Genomic DNA, 22,796 nt, shown 5'->3' with positions numbered 1-22,796 from the left:
AAGTGCAGTCTCCAATTGCTTGGGAAAGCCCTGGAGAGGAGGGGACTTTAGGAGCTGTGGAGAGGCAGGGATCTTCCATCTCAGCAACTGCCTCATGGGGGCAAGGCCTACCAGGTATGAGTTGCTGTGCTTATTAGGCCTGACACTCCACCAATTCTGTGCAGATCGTGTTTTTGCTTATAAAGAGTTAACTCCAGCTGCATTGTGTGGTTTACTGTTGGTCAATGACACCTTTAGAATTATCAACACACAATGAACATCACAGAGTCAAGAAGAAATATGGAGGCAGATGACTATCCCTCATATTTGTCCAACTCTTACTTTTCTTTGGGGCTTTGACACACTCTAGGATGCAACTCAATCCTGTGGATTTCAACCAGAGCTGCAGATTTAGCCAATTCATGGGTTCCATCTTTAGATTACGAAGTGTTTTGACTCAAATTAAATGGTTAAAAGGTGGTATTGTAAGGATTCTCAGAGCAGGGTTCAATAAGTCCAAAAACCCATCTTGTCTAGCATTCTGTTCTCACAGTAGCCAAGCGGATGTGTGTAGGAAGACCACAAGCAGGATATGAGTGCAACTGCACTCTCTCCAGTAACTGTTTTCTCCAGTAACTGGTCCTTAACTCTACCCAGAAACCCTTGCTCCCTAAACCACTCTTCCACCTGCCAGGTTCCAGATGCATGCAGGGGGGGCGGGGAATGTAAGTAACCAACTCAACACTTCTGACAACAAATAATCCATTCCCAATTTCTGGAAAAGTTCTGATCTTGTCTCTGCATCTCTGATTACTGTATGAGGGCTCTCTGCTACCCTGACCAAGCAATGCCATGTTGCACATGCTGTGCACCTGAGTATTTCAGGAAAGTGGCTAGTTTATGGCTCTGCTGAATTCAACAGACAGCAGTCTGTCCTCAAGCAGAATAGAACCAGGGTTGGAATGGTAACAGGTTTTTCTAGCACAGGGGTTTCCAGTCTGTGGTCCAGGGACCACCAGTAATCCACAAGTTTCATTCAAGGGCTCCACTGTATGTCCACTGTAAATATTAACATTCATTTTTTAACTGAAATTTGTTGCTTATTTAATTTCTTAAATTGCCTTTTAGTGGATTACAATCTGAAATGGAATACAAAATGCAATATAATAAAATATAGAAGAAATAAATAAAAGAAATAAAATAAGCAATAAAAACACAAATAAAATCATACAGCATTAATAACAGGCAGAAAAATCATTAAGTGGTCCACCAAGACCATTAACAATTTTTAAGGGGTCTATGGGGGGGTAGGTTTGGGAAGCAAATTTGAGCTAAAATCCTTTAGAACCACCCCGCTTCCTGTCATTCACTTTCCAGAAGCCCCCCCCCCCCCAACACAGAGATGTAGGTTGTAGATGTGATGAAGCTGATATTTGTCCACATCATGGACAACCTAGATTAAAAACCAGAAGAAATGTTTCCTCCTGGATGACCTTGCCTGGTCACCGGGTGAGACTTCCTGTTCACCAGAAGCAATCCGGCAAGTGGCTATTTATGCAAAAGGAAATATCATGTGGAACTAAATTTGGCATTTTATTCAAGTCCTGTAATGAATGTTTTAACTTGACATTCAGAAAGTGTGTTGCCTTTCAAAAGTAAAGTTGGCCAAGTACAATAAAGCCAAATAAAGGCCATTCATTTGTTTTTTTCATAGCAACAAACAGATCAAATGTTACTTTTTATAAAAAATGTGTTCGATATATTTAATTTTAACATGACGCGCCCCCCCCGCAAAAAAACCCTAGTATAGCACCACAGATTTAAAACCACCAACTGATGCTTACCTTAGATTATTTCACTATTTTCCCCAAACCCCTTCTCACTTTTCTCCAGAAATTAAAATACTGTTTCCTCCTGCAGAATCAAAGTTTCTTTTGAGTTCACAACATTTAACATTACTGGTAGTGGAATAATTTAGTTGCATTGGTATTACACTTCAGCCAAATGAGGGTAATATGTAATGCGCCCATATAAAGCTTATGCGACCATATCATCAACACTGTGATGCAATAAGACTATTTGCTGCTTATAATTGCTCCACACGCCTATGTGGGAAGTAGCCTTCTAAAGTTTTTATACCCCTGCACCTGACACAGAGAAGAGGTGAAGCCTTCTTCCCCTGTTCCATTTCTGTATGCCCAGCTAAGCAGAAGTGGTCAAAGCATTGCAGCACATAAAGGAGAAGCCAGGAAAAGTATGATGGGAGTCCAGTTCCTACCCAAACTGGGTGTTTCCTCCCACCCCACAGAAACAAACTGCACATCCTTGCGGTACCTAAGCAACTGCAGGACATCAGTTCCATTATATCCATTACTCTGAAGGAAGTTCATTTTGATTTAATTCCAAGTTCAGTAAAGTTAGGATGGTAGCTTGAAACAGGTAAAATAAATATTTTGCTTCTTTCCTTGTTCAGTCTGTAGCTAGAAAAAAAACATTCTTTGAAAACATTGATATAAAAAAAATTTCTCCCTTAAAAATTCAGCATTGAAATTTAAACATTGTGGGAGGGTATTGTGAAAAAGTAGCTTCCACACAGCTAGGAGAACATGCATTTTAATAACTTGTAAATTTTGATCTAAAAGCTACAGTTTGCTTACCTGGTACCACACAGATCATCTAACAAATGTAGACTGGCCTTGCTGCAAGAAGCTTGGAACAGTGAGTGGCCGTGAATGGAGCCCACATATCTTGAGGGTGCTGAAAAGAAAAGAAAAAAAAAGGGAAGAGAAAGAAAGAGGTAAGTTCATCTGGAGTGTCTGCCTTCAGAACTAGCTAAAAGAGTATTAGTAGTGTTAATGAGTTTATGGGTGCCCTGGACTCAGCAAGTGTTAAAAGCTCATCAAGTCAGGCCAGCCTCCTGGTGAAGTGCAGAGAGAACCAAGGAAGGAGCTCTGAGAGAGACAGCGAGTGGGCAGGGCCCCTTTCTCAACTCGCAAATCGGGAGAAGGAATAAAGCTGAGGAAAACAGCAAGCAGAGAGCGAGAGAGACCTTGGTTTGAATCCATGCACAGGAGAAACAAGACCCTTTTGGGGTGTTAGGGCTGTGAACCCCTGCAGCGCAGGCTCACGTTGTAGATACGTATAAATAAATCAGATATCACAGACACCACAGCCTCCACGGTCTCTCATTCCAAAAGGAAACCTGAGCCCTGGGTAGGTGCCTGGAACCCCTGGGATATCTCAACACTCAGCGAGATGCAACAGGACTGTTTCATTGCTTCAGAAAACCCAGCCCACGTGATGATATCTGGGGAAGAACCCCAAAGGCACTGGAAGGAATCAGAAAATTTGGAGAAGTAGCAGGTAGCAGATTAAAAAAGACTAAGTATAAAATGTTGGTGAAAAATATGAGAGAAAATGTTAAAACTGAACTACAGATAAGTACTGGTCTAAGAATAGAGAAAATGGTTACCTAGAAATGTGGTTAACAGCAAGAAGCATTAATTTATTTAAATATAATTATATTAAAATCTGGTAAGAGTTTTAAAAATACTGAAATATGAGGAAGGATGAAACTTTCATCAATGGGAAGGATGTCAGTCATAAAAACAAATGTGTTACCAAAGATGTTATTTTTATTTCAAACAGCTCTGGCAATCAGCAATGCAGGATGCTTTAAAGAATGGCAAAAGGATGTTTCTAGATTTGTCTGCCAGGGGTGGGGGACAAGGATAATGTTATGTATTGAAGTTCTCCCCCTGGCCACCAGGAGTATCGTGTATATAGTTTTCACTCAGGTCCACGTCGGTTACTTTAGGTGGGAAACCCTGGGTTGTTGTTGCTACAATGTTGACAGCCGGCTGCCTATAAAAGCAGGCCGGCTGAGCTGTTTGCTGTTCAGTTCTGTTCTGGCCTGGCCTGTGAATAAACAAGAGCTGCTTTGGAGAAATCGCTGCGTCGTCTGCTATGTCTACCCACTATTTAACAGATAAAATATAAAATTCTGATAGATGCTAAAGGAAGAGGGGGATTCTCTCTGCCAGATTTAAGATTATATTATGAGACATCCTGTTTTTGCTGGTTAAAGGAGTGGTTGACACTGAGAAACACACAGGTTTTGGATCTAGGTCACGATAATAAATTTGGCTGGCATGCCTATTTGTGGTATGGAAAAACTAAAATGCATAAAGCTTTCCTGAATCATGTAATCAGGAAAAAATGTATAGAGTATGGAATAAATATAAAAACTTGCTGGGAAGGAAAACAACCTTATGGCTTTCGCCTATACAAGCCATAGAGGTTAAAAAAAGGAATATGAGAGAGGACTGGGTAACATTTAGAACTTTATTAACAGAAGTGGATGGTGAGATTAAATTAATAGGTTTGAGGAAGTTGCAGGAATGGTAAGAAGCTGGTTGCAGTACTATCAGCTTAATGAGGTATTTAAACTGGATAAGAAAAATGGCTATGACTCAAACTTCCCAACCAGAAAGAGACCTGCTAGATAATAATAATAATAATAATAATAATAATAATAATAATAATAAAGTTCTGTCAAAAATGAATAAGATGCTACTAGAATGGCAAACCAAAGATGAACAGGTGAAATAATCAATTATACACTGGGCAATGGATATAGGACATAATGAAATGTCAGATTATGGAATGGTGAGCTAAAATTTATAGCATGTTACGTGATAAAAGAAAATTATATGAAAATGATATATAGATGGTATCTCACACCTAGTAAACTAGAAAAAGTGTAGAAGTCAGAATCGGATGCCTGTTGGAAGTTTAAGGAGAAAGAGGGTACCTTTTTCACATATGGTGCTCTTGTAAGGCGGTGACAAAGCATTCTGGGAAATGATTTTAAAATGAGTTGAAAATAATATTTATTTAAAAACTAGAAGTTTAGGAATAATAGGCTCAGAGGTACCCAAAGAACAAAGGAAGCTATTCATGTAGGCTACCACGATGCTCGAATGACATATGCCCAGAGGTAGGAAGAAGAACGGTTCCAACCAAGGAAGATTCACAACAACAACTGTTGGAAGTATGCAGAAATGGTGAAACTTACTGGAAGATTAAGAAGTCAGGAAGAGAGACATTTTAATACGGAATGGAGAAAAAATTATTGATTATTTCTAGAATTATTGTAAACAATTTAAATCATTAGCAGGATTGACATAAAATTGTGTAGTGAGAATAACTTAAATAGAATATAAAAGATAAATAGTAATTAGGTATGAACTGGATATGCAGTGATAAAATATATAACCACAGAAAGTGGGGAGGAGGGTCGAGGATTTGATGTTTTAAATTTGTTGTATAAATGTATTTGTGTGATAATATTTGTAAAATGGGAAAATGAAAAATAAAATTATAAAAAAGAAAACCTAGTGCAGCTTTGTCTTGTTCAACACACATTCCTTACCTTAAATACTTTTTTAAAAAGCTGTTAAAAAACCAAACTTCTCTTACCTGAACAAAAAAAGTGATATATGTGAACCCTTAAGGTGCGCAAATCCAAGAAAAAAAGTTTTGCATTTCCAATATCCCTGTTTACCCCACTACTTACCATCCTGCCTTTTTTACTTGATTTTTACTAGAACTCAGAGCCGATTAGAAGAAAGAATATTGCAGGAGAAACCTGGAACCCTAGGATGTAACTGGCTAGTCTTGAGGCAAACCACTTATTTCATATCAAGACAAGAAATAGAGGCTCAAGCTACCCATGCTCTCACCGATTTTGATAAGCTTGTACTTTCAAGAGTTGTCAACATGAGAGGACTGACATCTAAACTATAAAGAATACTTTTATCCTGTGACTGGCTATTTACAGAACCCAGAGTGTGATATAGGGGATACAACAGATGAGTCCAAATGGGGGAGGGAGTGGGGTGCCCCTAGAATGAATAATTTCAGCACAGCTGAAAGAAGTCATTCTCAAAATAGTATTCTAGTGACATTATACCCCCCATAATTAGCTAGTACATTAAAAATAACTTCCCCAAAATGTTAGTGATGTGGGCAGCACAAAGGGATGCATGTCTACCTTTGGTAGAATGTCTCAATGTACTCATTTTGGGGAATCTTGAAAGAGGAGAGCGCAAAATATGGTCTGAAGCTCAACATCAAAAAAATGAAGGTCATGGCCACTGGTCCCATCACCTCCTGGCAAACATAAGGGGAAAAATGGAGACAGTGAGAGATTTTACTTTCTTGGGCTCCATGATCACTGCAGATGGTGACAGCAGCCACGAAATTAAAAGGCGCCTGCTTCTTGGGAGAAAAGCAATGACAAACCTAGACAGCATCTTAAAAAGCAGAGACATCACCTTGCCAACAAAGGTCCGTATAGTAAAAGCTATGGTTTTCCAGTAGTGATGTATGGAAGTGAGAGCTGGACCATAAAGAAGGCTGATCGCTGAAGAATCACTTTTGAATGATGGTGCTGGAGGAGACTCTTGAGAGTCCCATGGACTGCAAGAAGATCAAACGCATCCATTCTGAAGGAAATCAGCCCTGAGTGCTCACTGGAAGGACAGATCCTGAAGCTGAGGCTCCAAGACTTTGGCCACCTCATGAGAAGAGAAGACTCCCTGGAAAAGACCCTGATGTTGGGAAAGATGGAGGGCACAAGGAGAAGGGGACGACAGAGGACGAGATGGTGGGACAGTGTTCTAGAAGCTACCAACATGAGTTTGACCAAGCTGTGGGAGGCAGTGGAAGACAGGAGTGTCTGGCCTGCTCTGGTCCATGGGGTCACGAAGAGTCGGACACGACTAAACGACTAAACAACAACAAACAACAGCAAAGGATTTATGACCAATGCCATCACTGTCACTGCTAGTGTTTGGAACAACCAGAACAAAGATGGAGGGAGGACCTCAAGGTGCTGAAATTGGAATTTTTGTTTCACAATGGCTCATGGGCTTGTTTACACAAAGATATTCATCACGTCACTGAAATATCCAGTGAAGACTTATATGTGTCAATGATGCATCATGGAGACCAACTACTTTAGGCAGAACTTAACATCAATTCAAATATCACATACTGCACATGGATTCCTATGTAGAAATGACATGGAGCAAAGACAGAGTGACCCAGTTATCCCTGTTCCAAAGTCAATGGTTATAATTTCCTGATAGGCGAGAGCTCAGGCACTTCTCAGTTCAGCACTGCCTGGAAATTGAGGGAGATCAGATACAACTGCAGAAAGCAGGGTCCCCCATACTCACTGAGCTCTCTCTCTCCCTCACAGCAAATGCCAAAAACATTTGCACCCCTAGCCTACTTCCTTTCTTCAACAAGCACCATACCTGCAAAGGCCAGTCCACCCATGAGGCAAAGTGAGGAGACTGCCCCAGGTAGCAGGCTCCACAGGGGCAGCAGATTCTGATGTAGATCTTTATTCCCCCCTTGTTCCTGATGCAGATATTCACTCACCCCTTCTTTCCTGGCAGGGAGGGAGGCACCATTTTGTGGTTCGCCTCAGGTGCCAAAATATATTAGGCCAGCCCTGATACCTGGATAAAAGAAATTACTCCATATATGAAAATGAATCTGTTTTATTTTTCCCACTCCACACAAGTCTGATGAAGACCTTACAGATTCAAAAGCTTACAACATTTTAATCTATAATACGTTGGAAATTCCAGCTTTTTCTATTTCTTTCCCACCTTTTACAAGTGGTTATGAAGTTCTGAAAGAAGCAGGACAAGATCAGTGACTGCTTATACTTAGAATATGGCAACGCAACTTCAGGGGGAAAAATATTTTCTTGACAAGAGTCACTGTTAATAATATTCAAAGGAATGTGTATTATAATATATACAGATGTGTGTGTATTGTGGCAAATATTAGTTGCAATTGCAACCCAAAACAGCAGAAAACAACAGAATGTAGTTGCAACTAAGCTAAGGTATAGTCAACTGCACTGATTTCAATGAAAACTATGAAAACTAACTTTTGCTAGGAAGTATTCAGATTATAACCAAGGTTTTGAGATGATTTAACTGTCTTTTAAATAGATGCTAAATCAGTTAACATATTACCCAACTGCTTAACTTAGGTGCTTTCTGAGATATTGGAGGGAGAATTTCTGCAGTCACTCCCTGCTTGTGGAATGGCTCTCCCCAGGGAGGCCTGCCTGGCGCCTTCGTTACAGGCAAAAACATTCCTCTTCTCCCAGACTTTTGGCTTTTATATAGCCTTTTAAAATGAGGGTGGAATACAGTTTTTGTTTGTTGCTTTGGTATTATTGTGTTTTCATATTGTCAACTGCCCTGTGATCCTCGGATGAAGGGTGGTATATAAATTTAATAAACAACAACAAAATGTCATACAATTTACAGTGCAATTCTATACATGCCTACCTAGAAGTAAGTCCAAATGAAGCTTTGTTAAGTGTGTACACTGTACAGTAAAAGGTAAAGGTACCCCTGCCCGTACGGGCCAGTCTTGACAGACTCTAGGGTTGTGCGCCCATCTCACTCAAGAGGCCAGGGGCCAGCGCTGTCCGGAGACACTTCCGGGTCACGTGGCTAGCGTGACAAAGCTGCATCTGGCGAGCCAGCGCAGCACACGGAACACCGTTTACCTTCCCGCTAGTAAGCGGTCCCTATTTATCTACTTGCACCCGGGGGTGCTTTCGAACTGCTAGGTTGGCAGGCGCTGGGACCGAGCAACGGGAGCGCACCCCGTCGCGGGGATTCGAACCGCTGACCTTTCGATCGGCAAGCCCTAGGCGCTGAGGCTTTTACCCACAGCGCCACCCGCGTCCCTGTACAGTACTGAGGTCTTAATAAACTAAAGATAATTTTAGTTATTAAAAAGCTCGTTTTTAATATTTCATTTTTCATTCCTTATTACAGAAAATATATCAGAAACGGAAGAAGGAGGAGGAGGAGGAGGTGTGCATTACCTAGCTAAAGGCAAGCTGGTGTGCCATTACACAGCAGCCCCTATCCAGGATAAAAAATGCCTTTGCAAATTGAAATTGATTAAAGTTTTAAGTTCTGGGGGTGGGGGAGGAAACCTGAGAGACACATTCATTCTGGGAAATCTCTCAGGGGCCACATGTCAGTGGTGGCTGGGTTCAGAAACAGAAGTGGGTAAATCACAAATGTACATGTTACTTTTCCAGTAAGCTACTTTTCACACACACGCAAACACCTTTCTCTATCCTCCATTCAGGCAAGCAAAGGGCAGAGTTCAAGGAGACATTCCAGTCACCTAAAAGCATTCGAGGAGGTTGTGAAGCAGGGCCAGGGAGGTGTGTGGTCTGGGGAGAGTCTTGAGGGCCAAACAGAGAGGGTTGGAAGGCCACATTTGGTACCTAGGCCTCAGGTTCCCCACTCCTGTGTTCGCTGATTAATCTACTGTTTAAACAGATTTTTAAAAATTCAGCCCTGTTTCCCCTACATAATAATTAAAAAATAATTTGCCAATATCTTTAGCAGTGCAATGTCTGACTTGGAAAATGCAATGCATGCCAGATGGGTTTGCTTGTAATCCCTTCATCTTTAGAAATTGTACCAAATTTAACTGCTGACACAAGCAAGAGTTATTCCAGCTGAGCAGACAGGCCTACAAACATTACTGGTAGAAGTAGCTGAATGTATTTAACATACTTTTTAATTATAAGATGGGGAAATAATATTGTTATCTGATGGATTCAGGTGTTGATTTTTATTGCTTAGGAAACATAAGTAAGTTCACAAGTTCTGGGCAGGGTCAGGTTGGTTGTCAACATGAAACCTGTCTTCCTCTGAAGAGCCAGATGTAAATAACCCTCGAGCTGCCCATTCCTACTTCCATACACCTGAATGCCACTTTGAAATCTGTGAAATGCGTTTGGAACAGAACTATGAAACCAATTAGAAGTCTTTTCTACAACTATTTGGTGCATCGGCAAAATAATGACGATAGTGCCACATAACTTCACATGACCACACTTCTATATGTGAGTCACTCAAGTCTGCTACTGAGGTATGCTGCCAACATTACACTTCTCTATTTGCATAGTTTAAAACATATATTTTATTTATTCATTTTACAGTTTCACTTCATTTAAATTCAAAGGCTTTGGGCACAAAACATCTATATGATAATGATCCACATGTATGTGAGAGCGCGTGCTGTCAACCAATTGCTCTTGAATCACTTAATTGGCCCACACATCAGAAGGGTAAGAGGAATGAGATGGTAATAGTCTGAAGAACACTTGCCCTTTCATATGCAATGCATCCCCCAATGCAATAGCTCATTTAAAAAACAAAACAAAAGGAAAATGGATCCCTGTGACATCAAATGTCAGTAGATTGGTTTGAAAATTCAGAACTCACATGGCAAGCTGGCCTTGCCCATGTCCCTGCACAGCTTCGACATACAAAACACACACAATTATAGCACCAAGCCCAAGAGAATGAAGTGCAGTATAAAGGCTAAATTTCAAGTTGAAATCTTTCCTCACTTTAGCCACAAACTCACCAGGTGAATCTAGGCAAGCTACATCATGTAGGAAAACACAGCACTGTGATATCTCAAAGCAAGAGGTATTCTAGTAAACTGGTTGTTCCCAAGTGGTGTGGCACTGTAATAGGCGGGAGAACCATGAGCAGGCCAGTGAAAAGTTATTAAGAAAGGCCCCTGCAAAAGTCTGGGCATATCTAGCATTGGTTCCCGACACTGAGTGTTGCTGCCGTTCACCAATCACTTCTAAGATTGAGATATGGGAGACTTGCCTGTCAACAGCCTTCTATTAGGGCAGAGAAGTCTTGCAAGTAAAGTGCAGCAAGAGATGCATGCTTGTGAACACCGTGCAAGGAGTAGCAGCTAAGGTACACTGGTTTACACAGATCATATTTGCAAACACGTGCTTCCACTGGACAAATGGAATGGAAAAAATGAGAGGTGTCAAGGCCCTTGGCCCTGGCGATGATAGATCTGCTTTCTGGGGTCAAATCAGAAACTTCTCTAAATCAGGGATGTCCCTGGAAAATAGGGACACTTGGAGGGTCTGCCCTAAGGAGTCTAGGAGCTCCCCTGAGGGAAGACAAAATCCCCCATTTATTATTTTCACAATTCCATTTGGTACAATTGCTTTTTAAATTGATTTTCTCAGGAGGTACCCCCCCCCATATAATTATTCACCCCTTAGACTTCTGGGCCCACCTGCCTTAATGGAGGCAGCTTCCACGACAGCAATGGATTGTCAGTAAACGAAAAACAAGGATGATAGAGGGTAAATCACCCTTGCAAATCCCCCCCAGGGACGGGGGAATGGGCTTCACTCGCAGTTCGCCTTAGTACCTGGCTCTTGCTCTGGCATGGAATGTGGGAGGCAGGGAGGCGCTGACTGCAAAAGCACTTTGCCTGGCAAAAACCCTCCTATGCCACCATTAAGAAGCAGAGGTTCTCCGTTTAGTTGGATCTTTAATTGGCTTTAAAGTACTGGCACGTGATGGAAAAGGGCTGCAAACAACATACTGCCAAATATACCAGCTACATGGATTAAAGGTTTGAATTGAGATATGTACCAGCTGTGATCAAGCCAGAAGCTGAGCATTTTAAGATCCTATTGATTTCAATGGGAAAATAAGAATATACTCAGTCCTCTCCCATTAAGATCAATGAAAGTAAGTCTTAGGATTTATTGTGTTCCCCTAGGTAAAGGTAAAGGGACCCCTGACCATTAGGTCCAGTCGTGGCCGACTCTGGGGTTGTGGTGCTCATCTCGCTTTATTGGCCGAGAGAGCTGATGTTTGTCTGCAGAGTTTTTCTGGGTCATGTGGCCAGCATGACTAAGCCGCTTCTGGCGAACCAGAGCAGCACACGGAAACACCATTTGCCTTCCCACAGGAGCGGTACCTATTTATCTACTTGCACTTTGACGTGCTTTCGAACTGCTAGGTTGGCAGGAGCAGGGGCCGAGCAACGGGAGCTCACCCCGTCGCTGGGATTGGAACCGCCAATCTTCTGATCTGCAAGTCCTATGCTCTGTGGTTTAACCCACAGCGCCACCTGCATCCCTGTGTTCCCCTCGGGTCTTCCCAATTAAGAGTCCCTTTCATTGCTTCATAAAAGTGAATGGATACTTTTGCTTCATTCACTTGTATGGAACCAGAAAAAGAGGCGACAATCAGAGGGAGCACCACTGTCCCCACATATCAGGAAGGAATGTTGTTGCCCAAAGGGGTTAGGGTGGGAAAGCGGGGAAAACTGAGCTTCCCCTTGAGGGGTTTTCCAATTAGCTTGGAAACTCTATAATTTCTGTTGCCTCAAGGAATTTATTGGTCAGACTATTAGGTTGGATTACCCAGCCTGCCTCTTCCACTGCCATAAGTCAACATCACCTCTGTTAAAATTTGAAGAGGGGTTGTGCATTATTTAATGCTGTATTGTTTTTAACACTTGATTGGAAGCCGCCCAGAGTGGCTGGGGAAACTCAGCCAGATGGGTGGGGTATAAATAATAATAATAATAATAATAATAATAATAATAATAATAATAATAATAATAATAATAATTTCAATTCCTAGGCATTCCCTTCCAATGAACACTTTTGTCCACCCAAGCTTTTAGTACCATGTGACGATCTCCATTTTTAAAAAAAACCTAACGGAAATCTCAGACTAAGCGCAATATCCTATTGAGTCAATGAAGTCAGGAATAGCATTTAATTTCCTTTTAAGATACACAAAGCTGTATGATTTTGATTTGCCTAGACTGGTGCATAAGCACGAAAGTGCAGTATATAAATCTTTGTGTAAGAAGTAAACCCCAACAACCTCAAACTAAGAAAGCAAATAAAATATCAATATTTGCAGTACTCTAGGAGTGCCTGAATAAAAATGTGAACTGGAACTTAACACCTTCCTGCAAACGTTAATATAAGAATATGTTCATCTCTTACTAAAATAAACAGGAGATTGTGGTTAGTTTTTACATAAAAAGTTTTACTAAACATTGACAATTTAAAGATAAACTGGGCTGACAACAGAAAGTTTCGTAATGAGAGTATTGCTGCTTCCACGGGAATGAAGCCAGATTTTTAGGATCCTATTTCACCTTTCAGAGAAAATGTTAGTGAAACGTACTTCCAAAGAAACTAACATTGTTCTGTAAGTGGTCAGGGGGAATACTCAGCTATGAATTGGAATCTGCTTTACCACTTCATAAAGAAAAATTAAATTAACATTTATAGTTATGCCAATCCCTTTGACTAAAAAAGCCAGCAGTTTTCTGAAATGAAATGTACATGCAGTAGCAGCAGCAAGGCAAGGCTTGTACTTTACCTTGGACCTTTGTTCTTCTTTCCTTGCTCTGGCTTTCCTTGTGGATCTACTTTACATCTGCAAATGAGTCCTTAAGTTATAAAAGGGCACCAAGATGCATAATGGGCTGCGTGGCCGAAATGGCTTCCGGAAGGAGGATGCAAATCTCAGCTGCCACCCCCAACTCTCTCTAGCCCGGTCAGCCCCCACCCCTCCGTAAAACTGAGATGGACTTCCACAAATAGCTGGAAAGTTATATTAAGAGACTGTCTGATGTGCTGCCAAGATCTTTGATAGTCTTCCAGAGTCCAGAGGTCAGATACTGTTTATTTCGAAGGAATATAGGTTCTTTGTAAGTCATCCGGTATGCGATACTTTAGTGAATAAGAAAGCACCAGAAAATGCATTGAATACATGAAAAATAAAGGTGGTCTTTCCCATTTCCACAGCCACAACTAGTGATGTGATGTGAGAATATTCTTGAGAATATTCTCTGCTAGAAAATTTTCCAGAGAATATTTTCCACAAACTGTAAATTCTAATGTAAGAACCAGTTTTACAACCCACATTTAAAAAATCTAGTAAATAATAAGTCAAGCTGTGATATAGCCAGTGTAAGTAATGAATAATGATTTTTTGATCTAGTTACATTACTGGGAATTGTGTCATTCACCATTGGCAGTTCTGAAATGTGAGATACAGAAAACATTTTTTTAAAAAAAGTTTTTAAAATGCTATTCATTTAATTTGATGAAAATTTGAATTCCTATGTATTTCAACTATATGTAATAACCTTTTTCAATTTTGGTGTGACCTTATTCTTAGCAATTCTATACCCTTGGACATCCAGTGTGATTTTTTTTTACAGAAAGTAGCTTTAATGCTTTATAGACTTAAAGTACCTAGGTCTATACAATTATGTGTAACAGCATGTGAGGTGGCATTGATTTAAACAGTTGATGTTTCAAGTTGATGGGTAGTGGCAGGCTTAGTGATTAACCTGAGTCATTCACGCTGAATTTTCAATTCCAAGTTTGGTGCAAAAAATCAAAGAATATGAATTCACTGCATTGCCCCACTGAATAAATATCTGTACAGTTTTTGTTTTGTTTTTTTCTTTTCATCACTTATTTTTCATTTACTTGTTTCCTGGACCTCCTCATACCTCCCTTTTTTGTATTCCAGTTCTATTTATTAGTTCAGCAGTTTCTTTCCCTCTTTATTTTACCCTGATCTTTAATCTTAAATTATTATAACCTTGAATTTTTACTTATAAAAAACCATTTTTTCATATTCTTTTATACCATTACAGCTAGAAACCACTTAATTTCAATCCAACATCATTCTAACATTCATTAATTTTACAATATCTCTGTAGATAGTCTTTAAATTTCTTCCAGTCTTCTTCCACTGACTCTTCTCCCTGGTCTCGGATCCTGCCAGTCATTTCCGCCAATTCCATGTAGCCCATCACCTTCATCTGCCATTCTTCCAGAGTGGGTAAATCTTGTGTCTTCCAATATTTTGCAATAAGTATTCTTGCTGCTGTTGTAGCGTACATAAAGAAAGTTCTATCCTTCTTTGGTCAACTATGCCCAGGAGAAAGGCCTCTGGTTTCTTCAAGAAGGTATATTTAAATACCTTTTCCAATTCATTATATATCGTCTCCCAGTAAGCCTTAATCCTTGGGCACGTCCACCAAAGGTGAAAGAATGTACCTTCAGTTTCTTTACATTTCCAAGATTTATTATCGGGCAAATGGTAGATTTTTGCTAGCTTGACTGGGGTCATGTACCACCTGTATATCATTTTCATAATATTCTCTCTTAAGGCATAAATATCTGTACAGTTTTTGGTTGCCATCTGAACAAGTTTACCCATGAATAAACATGTATATTAACTAATTATATCATTTTCAATACATTAAAATTATATCATTTTCAATGCATTAAAATGAATATTCTCCTATTTTAAACCAAAATTCTCTATTATTCTCATTCTTGAGAATATTCTTGAGAATATTCTCCAAAAGATTTTTCTCGAGAATTTAACATCACTAGCCACAACTGGATTAAAAGATATGGGATGAGCATGTCACAATCTTAAACAGGTTTTGTAATGGTTTACTGATTTAAAACATTTGCATCTGATTGCCCCTGAGGTGGGATGACTTACAGTAGCTAAATTCATAAAACTAACAAAAAAGAATTTTCTTTAAAGTTACAAAAATATTTCTCATATAACTGTGAGAACTATTCATGTAGAGCTTAACTGAAATGCCCCTCATTCTCTCACCCCCTTCAGGAGCAGTGAAAAAGAGGAGTGGGTTGGCTATTTTTGTAGGATGGGCCAATTTTGAGGTTGCAAGGGGATGAAACTTGCTGGCAGTCCTAGTTGCTGTTGGCTGACATCTTAATTCCCCTTGATGTCCTGGAAAAAACACGACACCTAATGTAGCATTCTAGAGGTATTGAGGAATGAAAGATGGCAGCCAGCAGGGGTGAGATACCTAAGGAGTGTTGGGGCATTTTGTCCTCACCCTCAAAATTTGCCCCACCCTCAAAATGCTAAAGAAGGGACGTAGTTTTAGTTGAGAAATTTAGCTCAGCCCAAATAACAAGGAGAAAACTATCATTCAATTCCATATACCTGTGTGTGTGTGTGTGTGTGTGTGTGTGTGTGTGAGAGAGAGAGAGAGAGAGAGAGAGAGAGAGAGAGAGAGAGAGAGAGAGAAACTGAGCCCCTTCCCCGTCCTTCCCCATCTAGCTAAGCTGGGGATGGGCAGAATAACTGCTCATTACTTCCAATAGAAGGGTTAGCTAGAAGGCTCCTATATAGGTCCAGTACATCTGTACGATGGGAAGACCCAGAACTCAGTGCATGTAGAAGATCCTCTGTTTATTTTACTATTTATGTGTGTATATCCAACTTACAGATTGCTTAAGGTAAAGGTAAAGGGACCCCTGACCATTAGGTCCAGTCATGCCCGACTCTGGGGTTGCGGCGCTCATCTCGCTTTAGTGGCTGAGGGAGCCGACGTGCAGCTTCCAGGTCATGTGGCCAGCATGACTAAGCCGCTTCTGGCGAACCAGAGCAGCGCACGGAAACGCTGTTTACCTTCCCGCCGCAGTGGTACCTATTTATCTACTTGCACTTTGACGTGCTTTCGAACTGCTAGGTTGGCAGGAGCAGGGACCGAGCAACGGGAGCTCACCATGTCGCGGGGATTCAAACCACCGACCTTCTGATCAGCAAGTCCTAGGCTCTGTGGTGTAACCCACAGTGCCACCCATGTCCCTTACAGACTGCTTATCATATATATAATAGTTAGATGTGGTATTATTATTATTATTATTATTATTATTATTTAATTATTTATTGAATTTATATGCCACACTGTACCTGGAGGTCTCAGGGTGGTTCAGAGAACAAAATTAAAATATAAAATCACAAAATACATAATCAAAATAAAAACAACAACCCAATAACTCCCTCCCCCAAAAAACACATTTAAAAGGGCATAGGATGTAAATCAGATCAACCAAAGGCCTGGTTATAAAGGAATGTTTTTGCCTGGTGCCTAAAGGTGTATAATGAAGGCGCCAGGCAAACTTCCCTGGAGAGAGCATTCCACAGATGGGGAGCCACTGCAGAGAAGGCCCCGTTCTCGTGTTGCCACCCTCCGGACCTCTCAAGGAGGGGGCACACGAAGGAGGGCCTCCAAAGATGATCTCAGGGTCTGGATAGGTTCATATGGAAAGTGGCGGTCCTTGAAGTATTGCGGTCCTGAGCCGTTTAAGGCTTTATAGGTCAAGACCAGCATTTTGAATTGAGCCTGGAAACTAATTGGTAGCCAGTGCAGTCAGACCAGGATCGGTGTAATATGCTCAAACCGTCTTGCTCCGGTGAGCAACCTGGCCGCTGAATTCTGCACTAGCTGAAGTTTCCGAACCGTCTTCAGAGGCAACCATACATATAACACATTGCAGTAATCTAACCTTGAGGTTACCAGAGCATAGACTACAAAAGTTAGGCTATCACTGTCCAGATAGGGGCACAGCTGGGCCACCAGTCAAAGCTGATGGAAGGCACTCAGGGCCACTGAGGCCACCTGAGCCTCAAGTGACAGCAAAGGATCCAGGAGGAACCCCAAGCTGTGAACCTGCTGCTTCAGAGGGAGCATAACCCCATCAAGAGCAGGTGATCTCCCACCCATCTAGTCTTGGGAACCACCCACTAACAGTGCCTCCGTCTTATCCGGATTGAGTTTCAGTTAGTTGGCTCTCATCCAGTCCATTACCGAGGTAAGACACTGGTCTAGCACTTCCACTGCTTCACTTGGAGAAATAAGAGCTGAGTGTCATCTGCATACAGTGGTACCTCGGGTTAAGAACTTAATTTGTTCTGGAGGTCTGTTCTTAACCTGAAACTGTTCTTAACCTGAAGCACCACTTTAGCCTCCCACTGCTGCCGCGCCGCCACGACACAATTTCTGTTCTCATCCCGAAGCAAAGTGCTTGCCCCAGGTACTATTTCTGGGTTAGCGGAGTCTGTAACCTGAAGCGTATGTAACCCGAGGTACCACTGTACTGCTGACAACATACTCCACACCTACGGATAACCCCACCCAGCGGTTTCATGTAGATGTTAAACAACATGGGGGCTGAAAAGCACTCCCCAAGTAACACCCTCCGGAAATGACCATCCAAGTAGGACTGGAACCACCGCAAAGTGGTGCCACCCAGCCCTAGTTCAGACAGTTGCTTCAGAAGGATACCATGGTCGAGGTATCGAAAGCCGCTGAGAGGTTGAGAAGAATTAACAGGGTCCTGTTTCCCTTGTCTCTCACTTGACAGAGGTCGTCCTACAGGGCAACCAAAGCAGTTTCTGTGCCAAAACTGGGACTAAACCCCGACTGAAATGGACCTAGAAAATCAGTTTCTTCCAAAAGCGCCTGGATCTGGTCTGCAACCACTCACTCCAAAACCTTGCTCAGGAAAGGGAGATTAGAAACTGGCCAGTAGTTGATCACCTTCCGGGCCCAGTCTGCTGGTTTTTATCAGCTAAGAGAGGCAAGGGTCTAGGGCACAAGAGGTCGCCCTAACCGATCCGAGCACCTTGTCCACATCCTCAGGCCTTACCTACTGAAACTCATCCAACACAATGGGGCTAGACTGTGCTCTGGACACCCCATGAAATTCATTTGCTATAACAGGAGAGCATCTTAAACAGCATCTTAAAAAGCAGAGACATCACCTTGCCAACAAAGGTCCATATAGTTAAAGCCATGGTTTTCCCAGTAGTGATGTGTGGAAGTGAGAGCTGGACCATAAAGAAGGCTGATCACCGAAGAATTGATGCTTTTGAATTATGGTGCTGGAGGAGACTCTTGAGAGTCCCATGGACTGCAAGAAGATCAAACACTATCCATTCTTAAGGAAATCAGCCCTGAGTGCTCACTGGAAGGACAGATCGTGAAGCTGAGGCTCCAATACTTTGGCCACCTCCCTGGAAAAGACCGATGTTGGGAAAGAGCACAAGGAGAAGGGGACGACAGTGGATGAGATGGTGGGACAGTGTTCTCGAAGCTACCAACATGAGTTTGACCAAACTGTGGGAGGCAGTGGAAGACAGGAGTGCCTGGTGTGCTCTGGTCCATGGGGTCACAAAGAGTCGGAAATGACTAAATGACTAAACAACAACAACAACAACAACAGCAACAACAACAACAACAACAACAACATCACAGCAGAGTCAAGGTCTTGGTGGATGCAAGCAATTTTATCCTCAAAATGTTTTGCAAACAAGTCACAGTGAGCTACCATTGGTTCTATCACCTCCTCTGGGCCAGCCTATAAAAGGCCCCACACAACCCAGGAAAGTTCTGCCGGATGACATGATGAGGATGCAATGGAGGCAGCAAAGTATGCCTTCTTTGCTGCCTGCACTGCCACTAAGTAGGCTCGATAATGAGCTCTTGCCAGTATGTGGTTGCATTCATTTGGATCTTTCCTCCACTTGCGTTCAAGACGTCTCCCAGCTTGTTTCCTCGCCCTAAGCTCTGGAGTATACCAGAGGGTGATTGGGCTCCATGAAGTGGGAGAGGGAACTCAAGGGCAATCGTGTCAATAGCCTGAGCCACTTGGGTGTTCCAGAGGTCAGCCAGGGCTTTGACAGGAGCACCAGTCGTATCAGCTGGAAACGCCCCCCACCCGAGCCATTTGGAATCCCACTGGATCCATCAGCGTCCGAGGGCGGACCTTCCTAAAAGGTCCCCTGCCTCTGCGGATGGGAAATGGTGCTGAAAGCCTAAATCTAACCAGGAAGTGCTCTGACCTTGACAAGGGACTGATGCCAATGTCCCCCACTTTCAAATCAACCTCTGCCCAATCATGAAAACAAGGTCTAGAGTGTGGCTTGCCATGTGCATTGGGCCGGTAACATGTTGGGACAGCCCCATTGTTGCCATGGCAGCCATGAATTCCTGAGCCACCCCAGAGCCAGCTGCCTTGGCATGGATGTTGAAGTCTCCCAGAACCAGCAGTCTGGGAGTCCTCAACAATGCCTCCGAGACCAGCTCTGTCAGCTCAGGCAGGGAGACTACTGGGCAGTAAACCAGCAAAATCCCTAATCTGTCCCGATTGGCCAACACCAGGAACACACACTCTAGCCCCCCTCCCACAACTGGATAGAGAGGCTGGAGATAGAGAATCTTTATAGACTACAGCAACGCCCCCTCCTCGACCTTCGAGTCTGGCCTGATGCTGCACTGAGTACCCAGGTGGGCACAGCTGGGTGAGACCAACTCCACCCTGTTCACCCACCCAGTTTCAGTGATACATGCCAGATCAGCCTCCCCATCCATAATCAGATCAGGGATGAGGGAGATTTTATTCTGGGCTGCCCTGGCGCTCAACAGCAGCAGTCACAGACCTGCGGGCTGCCCCAGGTTGGAGGGGGGGCTGGCACACGGCACAGTCACTAACCGCCTGGGCTGTGTGCCCCTCACCCAGCCTGCCCCTCCTCCCTCACCATACCTCCCCCTACTTAGAACCCCTGTCACTGGGCCTCTCCCACTCCTCTCCTCCCAGGCACATCCCATCAAGCGCCTTTACAACCCAGTTAAAAATCATTAAAGCACTAAAAAAAAAGGATATAAAAGGATATAAAAATCATTTAAAAGAGGAAGCCCTCTCTGCTGAGCAGCAGCAGCAGCAGCAGCCCTTATAAAGCCTGTCAGGCCCTGCAATAAGGACTCAACTCAAAAACTCTAAAACAATAGTCAAGAGCTCTAAAACATGCAGCAACTCAATGCACACAAACAAACAATATAATCAGCAAATACTTTCATTTTCTTAAGAATAAATTACTCAAGACTACAAAGCACTAAAAATAATAAGTATGATCCAGCAATCAACAGTCAGAAAATGACTGGACAAAAGATACTGTACTGGATCAAACCTTTGCCACCAATTTGTAGTGGATCCCTCTCTCTGCCACCAATTGAAGCAAATCTCACCTCTGTATACACTATATATAACCACCAGGGGTTATCATATGAGTTTTGTGTGAGAGTACACTTAGATTCTTGGAGACTCAGGCAGAAGTTTGACAAATAAGAAAGATTTAGTTTACAGAATGAAGTTGATAAAACAAAGGATGTGTCAGGAGATAAAAGGTCTTTCAGGAAACAGTTAACCTGTTAATAATTATACTTAATCAGGTGGATGATACAGGCTTCTAAACAAGGTAATAAATGCGCAGCTTCTTTTAAATGTCAGCTGCTTTAATTCAGTTATTACTCCTCAGTTAGCTGTTACAGGTTCCTAGACAAAAGTTTATTTCCACTTCTTTCACTTCAGTTCCTAAACTTAGTTGTTGTGCAGGTGTTACAGCTTTGGTTCTTTCTGTCCGTTTCCCAGCCTTTGAGATACTCCTTTCCCATACTCCTGAGATACCTCTGGCAGTCTAACAGACCCAGGGGATCCCCACACACCCCTTTTTTCCTGGTTTGGGAGTCTTCTCTTTCTGGAAGATCTCTCCCCTCCTGACTGGAAGGAGACCCAAGGAGACCATCTCCTCACAGCTTCTCCTTCTCCTGGTTCAAACTCCTGTCTGAATGCTCTCCCAAGACACTCAACGCCGTCTTCCTATCTAAGCTCAGAGACTCCTTTCTCTAGCTGTAGATATTTTTCCCTGGGTGGATGTTACACACAGAGACCAGGACCAACTCTCCAACTCTCCTTTTCAGTAAGTGTCACTAGACACACTAGAGATGGATATTCCCGTATTGCAGGCAGGGAAAACATCCCAGAGACAGGCACCAACACAAAGCAGGCCCAGTAGCTGGAAGTTTGCAGGTTGTGGCACTGTCAACAACAGTCTCCTCGGATGATCTCAGTGATCATCCGATCACACACACACACACACAGCCCTCTGTTACTCTGCAAAACCAAACTATATTCAGTATTCATTTGTTTTGTTTTTGCTTTTTCTGACTTGAAAAGTAAAATGTAAGGAAGAAAATAGAAAGGAAGAAAAATCTAAAACACTGGTGAAAAGGAACAAATAAGATCGTACAAAAGAATGATCAAAAAGTGGATGAGACAAATCTGCATTCAACTTCAAACAACTTATGATTTTCTTTTCTATTCAGGAAGTTCTTGATATAAGGAGTTCCAGGATAGCTTTACCAGGCTAATTTCCCTGCAAGAGATGGCAATGAGGGAGTAGTGGCACTTCCATAACATTTACCAAAGTGCAGGTGGAGCATGGGCGAAGTGTGGGAGCCCCTGCCAGGCACCCCTCCCTCCCTCCCTCCTAAGCAGCAGCTCCCCCTCTTTTCTCCCCCTCCCCTCTCTCCCCAACTCTCTTCTCCCCAACCTTAGCCTCTGTATAACATTAAAGTCTCACATCAAATGTAACTGATCTGTAAAAACACACTTTATAATCTGAAAATAGAGACAATATATGTACTTCTTTAACCCAATAAAATCTTTAATAAAAACATTTTTGAAAGATGGATCTTTAAAAGCCAGCAAGAAACCTCTTATCAGCCTTTTCTCCCAGATCCCAAACTGCAAACTTTCCTTTTGGCCACAGGCAGAAGAAACCCCCAATAATGACCTGATGGGCCATTAAGGAAAGAAAGAAAAAGAGGCCTCCCTCTCTGCTTGGCTCAGCAGAATATCATGACCTATAATGCTACGCAAGCCTATTCCTCTGACATTTTCAGTCAACAGATTCTACGAAATGCTCAAAAGAAGCTTCTCAAAGGAAGTGTATAGCTTGAAATTAAAACTTGTAAAAAAGCCTGAGCATATGAACAATTTCATAAATATGTCACCAAATCAACTTGCAGGCAGCTAAATTTATCTGTTTTTAGGGCTGATGTTTTTAAAATGCTGCATTTTTATAATGGATTATAATTGTACCAATTGAAGCTGCTTTTAAGTGGGTTTAGAAAGCAATCAATACCCGCCATTTCTAGACCAAAATAAAAGCTCTGGTTGTAGCATGGCACAAAAGAGACAG

At 42.2% G+C, this 22,796-nt stretch overlaps 1 long non-coding RNA gene across 3 annotated transcripts in view; it reads right to left on the bottom strand.

Moving 5' to 3' along the window:
- The window catches only part of LOC144328077 (uncharacterized), a 94,676-nt gene that overhangs the window by 31,128 nt on the left and 40,752 nt on the right, over positions 1-22,796 (bottom strand). For all 3 annotated transcript variants that reach the window (XR_013393334.1, XR_013393333.1, XR_013393330.1), the window contains one exon: positions 2,637-2,736. This is a non-coding gene — a long non-coding RNA (uncharacterized LOC144328077). The remainder of the gene's footprint in view (positions 1-2,636; positions 2,737-22,796) is intronic.

Source organism: Podarcis muralis, chromosome 6 (genome assembly GCF_964188315.1).
Source record: "Podarcis muralis chromosome 6, rPodMur119.hap1.1, whole genome shotgun sequence".
NCBI lineage: Eukaryota > Metazoa > Chordata > Lepidosauria > Squamata > Lacertidae > Podarcis > Podarcis muralis.
Note: the sequence above shows the minus strand (reverse complement) of the source record. Positions and strands in the feature narration are given on the sequence as shown.